Here is a 13,570-nt window from a genome sequence, read left to right on the forward strand (position 1 = left end):
CCTGTTCTTGCCCAGTATTTCACTCATCTCTGGTCCTTGAGCTCTGTGGAGCAGGAACTGTGATAGTCCCCACTCATATTAGATCACTCACATAGGTGTCCTGCTCATAATCCTCTCTCTGGCAGCCCTGTGATTAATGAGGTTGTTTTCCCACAAAGTAGTGTGATACACAGACATCAGAAAATTTTCCCCTTGCAAAGCTGTTTATTCTGTAAGGACCTATTCCCCTACCTTCTATCACCTAGTTATTCTCAATAACTGCTGGTTTAATGGTCATGGCTTCATTCCACTTGAGGAGAGAAATTCAACTTCCCTCTCCTTCTCCCTCTCCTCATCTTCCCCTTAACAAAAGGATAGCAAAAGTCCAAGACACTATGTAAAAATTTAGTCACTCATTTCCAGTACTAGGTCTTATGTTCAAAGGAATGTGAAGTAAAATTGAGCAGTTAGCTGGTCTAATTAAACTCACTTTGGTCTGATTAAATGCAATTATATTTCACAGTTGCTTTGTGCTCCCTGTTAACCTCTGTTTTCCGTCCTGTATCTCTGCTCAGTGCGATGGGAATTTCACTCCACTGATTTCCATTAGGAGCAGCTTTCTTTTCCCCCTCTAGGCTTAATACTATTCACTGACCTTTCAAATTTGACTATATTCAACTGCAATCATCTTTCTTGCTTATCCCCAAGTAATGCTAACCTCTCATTGTTTGCCCGCTGCAGCATTTTCAAGCACAGCTCTTGTAATGTGATAAGACAGCTGAAGCTCCCTTCTTTATCAGCCAGTTATCACACACAGAGGAGAATTGGCCAACAGAGAGAGGCAAGAATTCACCCTCACACTTCAGCAGGCTCTCCCTGGGCACAGCAACTCTCCAGTGGCTTCTCTCTTCAGAGGGACCTGAGCCCAAGAATCAGGGCAGCCTTTCAGGTTTAAACAAACCTGTGACCTTACCATGGACTGCTGAGGGTCCATCCAGAAGCCCTGTTAAGGACCTTGTGGCCTTGGCATTAGAAACAATTAAGTGGGTACAGAATCTTAAAGCAGCACTGAAGTTGTGTTAATGAGTATTTAGTAGCCACAGTTAGGAGATCTTAGAAAGGTAAATACTAAATATTTGGCTTGATCCCATATTTAATATGTTACCCTAGTCTGGATAAAATCAATAGGGTCGTGAACAAAACCACTGAGTGGCCACAATGATGGCGTCCTCTTTTGACACAAAATCAGATTTCTGTTCTTATCATTGCTTAGGCAGTGTCAATTTTAATGAAGTAACTCAGTCCCTTGGTCCACTGAAAACCCAGTAAACCCATCTGAAAGTAATTTGGTTACAGGCTGCACAAGATCAGCTGTGGATGGTCAGCACAGGCTGGCACAAAAGGCAGCTTAGCCAGGCTGGAGTATGGAGCTGAAATCTTGCTGTTTGCTCTGCTCTGCACAGCTGGGAGAAGGAAGCAAAGAAGTCAAGCCAACTGTAGCAAATCAGCTGTGTGAAGTCTCCTGACTATCAAATACTTGCCAGCTGAAACCAAGTAGGTGGATCATCATTCTCTTGCCATGAGAACACTGTTCACCAACACAACAAATCTCAGGTTTGGTGCTTCTACAGTGTCTGTGCAAAATACCTGTGTCATTCCATTTCTTCAAAGTTGCTTGAGATCATCTTAAATTTCTATTTCTTCTTGCTGTTCTTGCCTTTTGAATAAATTGCCTGGAATTGTTTTGTATTGGCTGCTGTATAGCTAAACAACCAGTTAGTTTTTCTTCCAGACTAACAAGTCTCTCCAGACCCCACATCTCTTTGCCAGGACTCCCTATAACTTTATTGTCACAGTATATTGTCACACTGTCACAGTACAGTGAGCCATCATTCCTCTCTGACTTGGAATACTGGCAGATGGAGGGAGAAATCAAATGAAAACTGCTGAAGGAGATGTATACCAGTTGCTCTAGTCATACATGAGGTAAATTAATTGTAATAACAGATAAGCTGATTTCCCTTTTCCTTTCTGTTTTAATTCTAGTCCCTATTATTTGGCATCTACAACTCAAATTTTGAGGCTTGTTTCTTTACCTCACATCTTCTTTCACTGCCCTCATCATGTATGCCTTGAAAAGTAAGGCAGTAGCACAAAGGAGGGGGTGAGACAAATAAAGGTAATGAAAATTGCTGTTCTAAGTCTACAGCTGCTAATGAGCAATTCTGTATCCTCAATTAATTGATTACTTTCCACAAGTTTCTAGGAGCTAAAATCCTGCTTTTCTAATGCATAATCAGAAATAGTTTGCCTTGAAAACCAGCTCATTTCTTTGAAACAGCATTTAGAGAGGAAGAGAAGCATCTAAATTATCTGATCAGAATTGAAATGGAAGTAAAATATGCAACTTTTCAGCTCTGATTTCAGAAGGTAGAGAGTGCTTTCAGCCCCCATGTTTCCTGGCTCATGGCATCAACCAGCTCAGGCTTTTCAAGTAAAATCTTGTACAATCTCCCTGAAAGAGAGGAGTATCCTGTTTTGATACCCAGATGTTCAGATTTTCATCTACTTCTTTTGCTGAAGTATTCTGGATTAGTTCTGTGGGGAAAGTCCCTGGCTTGGAAAAACAAAACACCATTCTACAGGTCCTGAAACTGCTGTCCTAACAGTGGGAGAAAGGACATTTCCTCTTCCTGCTTTTGCTAGTAACCGTGCCCTTGAGATTCTTTTTGACACTTAGGGTGCCCCCTTTACAGCATCCAGCCTGAAGCTCATGTAGCCATGGGAATGAAAAATAACAGGATACACCATTAAAAATCTTCAGCTAATGTAGTTCATATCAACCTTTCAAAAGCAATATGCTCATTCCCCAGGTCTGCTTCTCCTAGAGGCCTTGAAACAATATCATGGTGTCATTAGGAATCTGGTTTGTATTCCATCTCTTAGCTCTTAAACATTCCATCTATACAATTTCACTGCCTATAAAACAATACACAGATTTAAGAATTCACAATCTGTCTCTCACTCATTTTAACTATCTTTTTAGCCACTTCTTTCTCCTTTTTGTGTGAGAGGAGGGGGAGTTGTTTTTCATTTGGTTGTGCTTTTTTTTCCCTAGTTTGCACAGATTGTTGTCTCAACTAAACCATCTTGGGTTCTGGGCAGCTCAGCAAACTAATAAATAAAAGAAGCCTAAATAAGGAAACGTGTGTGGTTCACCAATATGACTGCAAACAAATCCAATGTGAGAGGGAAAAAAGTAATAAAAATCAAAGGGCCTGTTTATGGGCCCTAAACTTAGTAGGGGATTCCACTTCCCCCTCCCTAAGGGCTCTGTGTGACTCATCCTGAGCAATTTACCATGAGGTAGGCTGACATTTTATATCATTTTAGGTTAACTTTTTTTCCAGTTCAAAAATTTCTCTGTTGCTTTGCATGAATATAAGAATGGCTTTGCACTTCCTTGGCATGCTGAGCTCTCTTTGCCTTGGTATCCTGATCTTCAAAGCTGCTGTGGCACTTACTTTATCAAGATTTATTTGAAAGAGCTACTGCACTAAATGCATAATATCAAGGAATTCATTCATTTGACTTAGAACCATGAGCTTACAGAACTATGTTCTGACTGTTGCTGATGGCAGTGAGAGGAAGGAGCACATCCAAAATTAAGGCAGAGCCAATCCCAATGGAAAATGGGCTTCTCCCTCTCCACAGGTCGTGTACCTATGGTGGCCTGTCCTCACACAAAAATGGTGCTGTCAAACACAGCTGTCGCAGATCTGGATTAAAGCAATAAGTGACATCTTTTCTGTTTGTCTCCAGGTTTTTAACTTCTGAACTTTACATCATAAAATCTGACCTAGATATGGTCTGTCTCCAGGGGAGTTAGAAACATTTTTGCCTTAAGAAATTTCAAGTTTGTATATATTTTCCTCTTATTTCCAGGACCCTAGGCTTTCAGGCAAAGGCTAGTGACCATGAAAACAGGGCAAGAGTTGTCAACACCACAAGAATTTTAACTTTCACATTTCTGCTTCTATCCCAGATTAATAACATCCTCATACCTCCTTGTAAAACTGCTCTGTGTTCTTCCACTCTAAATTTTCAAGAAAATGGACAAAAGCTAATTTGCCTTCACTAAACCTGCTTTTATACAAGTGTTTGAACTAAGTGTAAGCAAAAGAATTTTTGTGATGGTAAAAGAATGAAGAAATGCATGAGGCCCTTTGGGCTGGGGAGACTGTGTGCCAGGTGCTGTGGCAGGAGCAGGACATTGCCACAGCTCCACTGTAGGGATAAGTGCCAAGTGACTGAAGCTCGCTGATCCCCATCCTGAGGGGCCAGTGAAAAGAATTTGCAAGAAGGAAGACAGCACTGCCAACTGCTAAACAGGACACAAGCCTGCTCCCAGCTGGAGAGAGACTTCAGAGTGTGTCTTATTTCTAAAGCGATCACCGAATCTTGCCATGAAAAACTTGATGAGCAGGATGGCAGTGTGTCCCAACACTGAAAATAGCAAGACCTAGGTTTTATGCTAATACAAGAAAAAAATTCTTATTTTTAAGTATACCATCAGGTAGATTTTTTTAAGGGATAATATCTTTTTAAATGTTGATAAAATTTTAGCTTGTGTAAGACACTTGCCTCCTGTCTCAATTGGAAAATAGACAGAATCTGAAAGTGCCACTAAAAGTTCTGGTTTAGTGTCTTTATATCTTGGGGGAAGTTTAAAACCCATTTGTTCTCCTTTCTCCTGGCTGGAACAGAACCTGTGGAAAGCAGTGGTAATCTGGACATGTCATAAAATACAAATGCCCATTTACACAAAGTATTTTCCCACTATTTCTATACTATACTATACTATATTATACTATACTATACTATACTATTTCTATTACTATATACTATTTTCCCACTTTTCAGTCTTACTTCTTGATGCAAATCCTCCTCAGCTGTTTTCCCACCCACCTTCCACCAAACCCAGACAAAAGAGGCACCTCAAGCACCAGGCTTGCATCTGCCAGGTGTGCAATTCCAGCTCCCCCAGAGACAGCACCTACAGCAGATGTGGATGGACATCTACAGAGCTCAGCTAGTGCAGCAAGGAGAGCCCTGCCCAGAAAGGCAAAACAAACATGAGCCCCCACAGAAGCTGCAAAGTTTAAAAGGAGGGGCTACTGAGAAACTGATCTTTTCTGTTTGACCAATGATGAGTTAAATTGCCTGCCCTGCAAAGTACTAAGAACTAACTGTAAACAGGGAGAACACTGGAGCAGTGAAAACTACAGCCCTGAATTTAGCTGCAGTTCTCCCTTCTCCTTGGCTTGCTAAGCAGTTTCCTCAAGGTCTTGCCCTAAGAGGAGGCATCAGTCAGTAAAGAGACAAGGCCAGGAGACTGAGCAGCTCTTCAGAGCCCCAGACAGAGCCCTGAGCTGGCACTGCCACTGCCTGTGAACGGCCTCAGCACAGCTGCCACTGTCCCAGGAAGGTGCTCATGTCCAGCTGCCGCTGCTTTGTCACATTTCTCACTTGTGGTCAGTGCACATTAATTTTAGTGAAACTCTGTCTTAAAATCACACTTTTCTATAGCAACCACTATTCTAGGCATTAGAAATCCAAGGTGAGCCTTAGAGCCTGCCTAGAGGCTAGTATTTTATTTATTATTTATTTTATTATTTATTCATTACTCTACATTGACAATATGTCTCTGAGGAATATTTACATTGGTATTTTTAATGATATCCAGGTGTGTGACCAAATATGCACTTCCAGCTGTGAGTTAGTGCTAACCACACAAACGTTTCAGCCTCAAAGAAGCAAATTATGTCCCCTTGGAAAATCTACGTTTTGTTTATCCAGTGATACACCAGTAAAAATTTCTGATATAAATGTTTTGGTACAACTGAGTGCTTCGGAGTTTTAGCCTGAGAACAATTCTGTGGGACAGAATTTACAGCTTTGGCTTGTTCCAGTTTGTGACTACTTGCATGGAGGTCGAATGGAAGAGACAAAACAATCCAAAACAAGTCCCTGACATGTTTGAATAGCACAGGACACAACCAACTAGCACAGGCACTGTTGTAGATTTCAACTGAGATTAGATTTTAATGCAGAACACATCACATTTCAGCCTGTGTTACAGGGACATGATCACTCTTTGGCTTCTCTTAATCCCTTGCATGTTCTTCAGTGCAGCACCCCAGTTTTTTACCTCATGAGAAACTGTCAGGTGCAGCTGGCTCCTCAGCTGATGAAGTGTATGGTGGAAATTTTAAATGGGGCCCAGGTGTTAAACAACATCTCTTAAAAAAACAAAAGGAGATGCAAAAATTTAATGGAGTTCTGATAATCAGCTGCCTTTCGTGATGGGAGAGAAGCAAGAGAATCAGTAGAAGGACCCTTTCCTACCAGTACTATTCATACCCTTGGTGAGCTATACTTTAGCAGAGCTCTCCATGCAGAGACATCATTGCTTTACTAATATTCAGTTGCTCAAACTGGGAAAAACCCTGGTATTTCTGCCAAGAGCTTCTTACAGAAGTCATTACCTGTTTTCTCTTAGATACGCTCATCAGTGGGGATAGATAACTCCTGTCTGCCTATCTTTAAAACTGGAGGAACAAAGGTTAAAATAACAGCTGACCACAACTAATTAAACACTAGTCAACCTATTATTAACCCAATTTTTTTCTTAACCTCTGGAGTTGATATGAGCTGCAGCAGTTCCTTCCACCTGTGACTCACGAGGAACTCTGATACCTCCACAGGTTGGCAAGACAAGGCTGGTGTACAGCATGCTCATCTCTCAAACTAATATACTTCTTCTCAATCAGACACTTCAGATGAAAAAATTACCAGATTTTTCTTTTCCTTAACCCCACCTGTGGGTAAATAAAACGTATTTTGATTCACTGTTGAATTTTTTCCCTTTGCAATGGTACCATTTTAAAACAGAAGCCAGGAAGAATAATTATCTATTTGTCAATACACAAGCCAAAAAAAAAATATTCCCAGCACAAGATCTCATTAATTAAACACAAGAAATTAAACCAAAAATGGCAATAACATTCTTACTTGCTTTCACTTCGAAATTTGCAAACTCATGCTGAAGGATGTTTGAGTAACAAAAGGCAAAGACAGGTTCTGACTGCAGCTCAGTGTCTGAGAGAAGAATGCGGTGTGGATCTTTGCTCCTGCAGAGGCTGCTTAGGAAGCTACTCCCTCACATTCAGAACTTGAACTTTTAATGACCTATTAGTGCTTGATGGGGCAAGGACACCAGCTCCTGTTGCCTGCAAACCTCAACTTTCCATTATCTCAGAACATCAGTACTGAATTACTGTTTGGAGGTAGCTGAAAACATTTGTACACATACACAAATTGCACTAATGCTCTTTGAATTTCAAAAGGAGGTTATGTCATCTGTATAAACATGAGCAATATAAACAAAAACAAAAGAAATCCCTCTTAGTCCTTCTCACTCAAACATTCATCTTCACCCACCTCTGACCCCCATGTCCAGAAAATGACAAGGAAGCCAGTGGACGACACTACTCTCAAAAATAGCTGTGGCAAATGCCCCCACCTAAATTAGCTCAGACCTACTGAAACCACAGTGGGTAATGAAGACACCTGCAGGCAAACCAGGAGCTCAGATGCAGTTCCCACCTTAGCAGGGCTCAGCAATTCAGCAGTAGCACTTTTTTAACCAATATAAGCAATTTAGTTGGCTGAGAGCTGGGCTAGCAAGTGCAGATTCAGCTGCAGTTTCTGCAGTTGTGCTCCAAGACTTGTCACCAGAACATGGTGTGGGCAGAAGTATCACTTTCCATGCAGACTCAGAGTCTGAAGTTTGATCTAGTTCTTAAAGATGTTCAGGATGTTTTTCTAGATTTTGTGCATCAAGTCCAACTAGAAGAGGACAGGAATAAGATCAGATTAATGGTAAAAGCAAAGTGATAGGAGCAAAAGAGTCAGAGCATGCATACATTTCTGGCCATAAAATCAGAAAGATTTTATAGCAACCTATATCTAATGTTATATTTTTGCTTATGAAGATATGCAAACACATGCAGATATACATGCACATGCAGGTATATCTGTATATATGAGAATATATATCTGTATATATTCTTGGTTTTAAGAACATTCAGAAGTAAAAACCCCAGTTAACCATGAATTTGGTAATTCAGAAATTCACATACAGTAGCAACATGGAGATTTAGGCTGTCAAATTTTCAGGCTAATATTTGCTGTGTGAAAAGTAGCCCTTGTAATTTGAGATTGTAATATGAGAGCCAGTACTTCTGTGAAGTGAATAAATTCCACCTGGGTTTGCTTCAGAGTAGTATTTGCAGGTTGTCATGGTGTTGTTGTTTAGTGCTGTTATCACAACCATCAGAAGAGCATTAAGGCAAACTCCTGACAGCTCTTTGCACCAGAGGAGTCAGTAGCATCAGTGGTTTCAGGTGAGCCAATGGTTTACTTCAGTGAATGCTTGTAGGCTCATTCATATAGCTTTTTACAAGCCTGATCTGCACTCCTAATAATCTTACATCCCTCCAAGATATTTGCAATAACTAACTTGCTAACTGGAGGAGAGGGCAGAGTCTCCATGTTGCCCTGCACTCTTTGCATTGAGACCCCCAAGGGAATGGCAAATGCTGCTGGATCGTTCATGCTGCAGTGTGGAGACAGAATTAAAGTATTGTATCCATGTATGGGTTTTGTAGCCCTTTGACCAGACCAGTTCTCCAAAATATCTCAGTCAAACTTGCTGCAAACAGCTTTCCTGAATGATGGAAGGCAGCACAAAGAGCAGGAATAAGCACAGGGATGTTTGGAGGGGTCGATAAGCTGTAAGTGGCAGAATGTCAGACCTCAGCCTTGGGGCGGACATGTCCCAGCCAGCCAGGTCCAGGATCTGGTCATCAAGAGGCTTAGATGAGGATTCAGTTTCACAGAGTTATAGAATATATTTGGTTAGAAGGGATTTTTGAAGGACATCTAGTCCAACAATCCAATCCTCACCCCTGCACATCCCCGTGCTTCCTTCCTTGATAAGGGATTTTTCCCTGAAATAGACTTTGTTCCTGAAATCTGTGGGGCCTCAGGCATAAAACATTAGCCTCAAAGATCCAAAATTTCATTACCTTCCTTAACACATGGCTAAAATTATGATAATATAGGACAGGGCACTTTAAATCTCACATATTCTTTACTAAGCCAACAAAACTGATAGCATTTAAAGGAAGTCATTATACACTGGATAATAAAATACAACTCCAAATACCATTCACTCTACCACTGTTATTTGTCTGTCCTTATTTTACCTAATACCCTTTTCCTGAGCACATGCCCATTAAGTGGGAAGGACAGATTTGCATACACAGCTAGAAGAAAAATAAATTTGTTCTTGTTTTACCTTAATGTCATATAATTTTTCTGGGTTTGTTTAAACCCTTCTTGTATTAGAGGACGAAATCTGTTCTACCAGGTTCTGCCTTCAGCTTAGATGGAGATTGTTCTATTGCTCTATCTCTGCCTTCAGCACTATTACAGTCATTATAAATCATTCAGCTTCAGAAATATGAACCAGTTTAATACTGACATCAACAGAAGCCAAGAGAACTTCTTTTTTTTTCTTTTTTTTTAGGAGGGAATTGCTAGGTTTCAAGTATCCCACACATACTCTGCAATTGTGTTGAGTGGTTTGCTGCCCCAGATTCAAGTAACTGCTCTCATTTGTCCTAAATTCAAGCTGCTCTTATTTGTAACAAGAACTGACTGCTTATCACTTTCAAATTCATCACAGCCTTGCATGATGAAGAGTCTAAAAACTATTGTGAAGATGTGGAAAAACAAATTATTTAGTCAAAATCATCTAGGGGAAGGAAGAAGCCAAGATGACCAGTGTGTAAATTCATTCAGTCTCAACTGGTGAACTACCATGTCCTAAAATAACTTCTTCCTCCAAGACTGAAAAACATCTGTGCAACAATGAGAAAGGCACACTTTCCAGTCTCCTGAGGATGGCACAGGCAGAGCAAGGCAGCATGAGCACCATGTGCTGAATGGAAACACAAATCTGTTCAGCCCTGTGTGCGTGTGCAGTTAAAAGTGTGTTCTAGCAGAGACTGTTTTCATACCTCACATTGCTGGGGTGGTGGAGGAAGGATGCAAACATCCTTCTGAAGCACTCCTACACTGATCTGTATTTTATCTTAAACAGATGTTATTTTTTCAGGCATTATTTGTCTCCCACTAATTAACATCCAACAGTAGGAGGGTAAGTTAACTATGCCAGAACTGATGTTACTACTACATCAAACATCTTTATTTGAAATGCAGCCACTTTTTGGAACATCTCAGTCATAGTAGATGTCTATCTGAAATATGTTTCAAACCCGTTGGCTGTAGCCTACAGCCAGTGCATCCCTGTGAACTTGCTTTCTGCCCATTATTAATCATGCCTCCAATGGTAATTGAGCAGGCAATTGGCAGATACTTCAGAATTTTCTTTGCCATTGCCAAATGGTGCAAGGCCAAGCCTGCAGCTTCTCTGTCATAAGTCTTTACATGGTTAGGAGACACCTCTAAACTACTTCACAACCTTTTGTCAGTGTTAAATTCAGTCTTTCTACAAAATCCAGCATCATCCAGAATGTTACAACAGGGAGAAAAATACAAAGAGTAAGAGAATTAATGACTGTCCTGTAGGACCTAGAGTACATTCACACAGTGCAGTGCTTTAACTACAAAAAGGCTTTCTTTGGTGGGGTATTGTCATTTTTGCTTGAAGAGCAGTACTGTGGTCATGGGAAACAAGGGAGGAGTAAGGCCATTCCCCCCACATTTGTGGGATGTCCATGCACTTGAAAACCTGCTGAAACATGAGTTAGCCATGCTGGGCATCCTCAGCTCAGTCTGGCCTAGGGATCATCAATGACACAGCTCTTTCATGGCTGGCAGGAAGAGACAAGCTCAGAGAGGATCACTATAGTTTGTCATGGTTGCTTAAGTGACCTGGCTGTCCTGGAGCTCAGGTGAATGCAGAGAGAGGGTAATAATAGTGTTCAAATATAACTTCACCTAGGAAACAAGCTCCTCTGCACTGTGTTTTCAGAACATCTCCCCTGCTGCTTAGTTCCACCTGCTTCCACAGCAAAAGCTACGGAAGCTATCAGTGACAAATCCTGTATTAAAAAATAGGTGCATGATTATAATCATTGTGGGGAATTAAACCACAAAATATCACAGATATCACAGCAGTGGGTGCAACTTGAGAAAATTCTACTATCCCCAATGATAAAATTGCTTTCCTTTAGCAGTACTCTCCCAGCAGCAATATTACCTCCCAAAACTGACTTCTACTTGATTTGGTAGTTTATTTCTCCACAGGGACTACTACATCCTCAGAGAACATGAATGACTGATGGAAAAATTAAGTAAGTTCTCCAATTTTAATAGAAAGGATCTCTTATCTTTTAAATAAGTGACAAAAATTACATCAGTGTCAGAAAGAATGGCAACACTTAAAAACATTACTTCTACAGGCTTTCCTTACCCCTGCTAAAATGGTGACAATCTGGTTAACACCCACCACTCTCATCCAGGTCCTTTCCATGCCTTACAGAAGGGCTTCCAGATGCCCCCATGTGCACTGTCATCTAAATGTTTGTTTCCCTCAGTAGCTGGTACAACTGTGTGTATTTTATTTTTGCCTTACAGAGAAGTCATTGTGCAAGATGACAATATTTGTCTAGTTAGAGGATATGCTCATATTTTAGCAATACTGAAAGATACTTGAAAAAGAGTGTATTGCAGCCCTAGCAATTGTCAGACCACATCTCTCAGTCAGAGCTCCAGCCCTGCTAGAACAGACAGGAGCTAAAGAGGGAAATGCAGTGTCTCAGAATAAACTTATTTTCTACTTGAAAGATGGTGCTGAAGAATTCACTTACAATGTCATTTAGTCCCTATATTTTAATACAACTAGTGGATTTTTTAATTTTTAAAACTATTTTTAAGGATTAAAAAATAAATAAAACAAGTTTTCTTACCACTGCTCTTAATTTCAGATTTATAAGCTAGCAGAGGCATAGCACTTTAGAATCAGCTGAAAGTCTTTAAAAGATGGTTCTGATTTTACGTCAAGTAGTCTATGTTCTCTTTGTTGCTATAAAACAGGAAATGAATCAAGTGTCTGAATTTCTGTGTCAGGGGACTGGAGGGGACCTCCAGAGACCACCTAGAAAATCCTCTTTCCTCCCAGCCAGTCAGACATAGCCATTCCTGAAAGCATGAAAGCTTCCTAGGAAAAACATGTCAGTGTTTCACTGTCTTTACTACCAGAAGAACTTTTCTGACATTCAGCCTGGATGTTTGCTGCTACAATATCCATCCATGATTTCCTGATAGCCTAAAACTGGGACAATCTCCTGTGCCTTTTTGCAACACCATTTACTCACCTGAGATGTCAGACTTCTCTTCCTAAAACTGAAGAACCCAAATTCCTTCAGTTTGTCTGTACAGGCTGGTTTTTTTCAGATCTCTGACTTTTGGCTTTTGATCAGATCCTCCCAAACTTGACCCTACTCTGCTTCAAGCTTTACCACTGCCTGAACAGTGAATGATTCTTTTGTACTTGTCTTGCTAGAGATGGTTTCCTTAATAAACCTCAGTATAATCACATATTTTCAAACAATCTGATTCTTATGTTTCTTGTGTAAACCCATATAGGGTCTGCCTCCTATTTTATCTCAAGAAACTGCTGGTTAGATGGGAAAGGTTGGCTGAGCAGCTGTAGATTCCTTTTCTTTACTCAGCTGAAGTGAGAAGGTGGTCTGCAATTCAGTTATGATAAGGTGCCTTTCTCCCATTGTGCTGAGGAGTTTCTGCCTTGCCTCTTTTTCCTTTTTTACATGTGTGCACACATGCACAGTGCCTTTGTAGCAGGATGCCCTGCCTAACTGGAGGTAAAAGAGCTGGAACTATACAATATTTGCAGAAGTTACCACTGCTGGGTGAAGGGAGGCCATGCTGCTTTAGCTCTGAAAAGTGCTGAAACCAGTCTGACTCATCAACCCCAAAGTTAAATGCTCTGAGGAAGAGCAACACTCCCTGACAGAAACTGGCATCAGTGAGCACGTGGCAGAGAAAATTCCTGATAAAGCCACCAACAAGTTGTAATGCTGATAATTTGTCTAAAGCTGCTGAGCTGACACAGCTGGCCTAGAAACACAGGACTGCCAACCAGTCCCTATTGTGAAACCCCTGTCCCACTTTTTAAACATGTCTCCTCTTGGAGTGTGTGTGGAGATTCCTCCCTTGAGTGGGGACCCCTCTCCACGTTTGTCCTTGAGATTGGGCAAAAGAGATTTGTTCATGGTCCTTGGTATAGGTGTCCAACATAAATCTCTACTTAATTACTTTGCTGACTTTGATATCATGGCTTGGATATTGTTCAATATCGTTATACTAGTAGCTATAGCTATCTATACTGTGTAGTAAATCATACTGATTAATATATTCTAGTCTAATCATTATCATCATCCATTTAAATAAATAATTAATTTTATTCACATGAATA

This window comes from Ammospiza caudacuta, chromosome 6 (assembly GCF_027887145.1).
Source record: "Ammospiza caudacuta isolate bAmmCau1 chromosome 6, bAmmCau1.pri, whole genome shotgun sequence".
Classification (NCBI taxonomy): Eukaryota; Metazoa; Chordata; class Aves; order Passeriformes; family Passerellidae; genus Ammospiza; species Ammospiza caudacuta.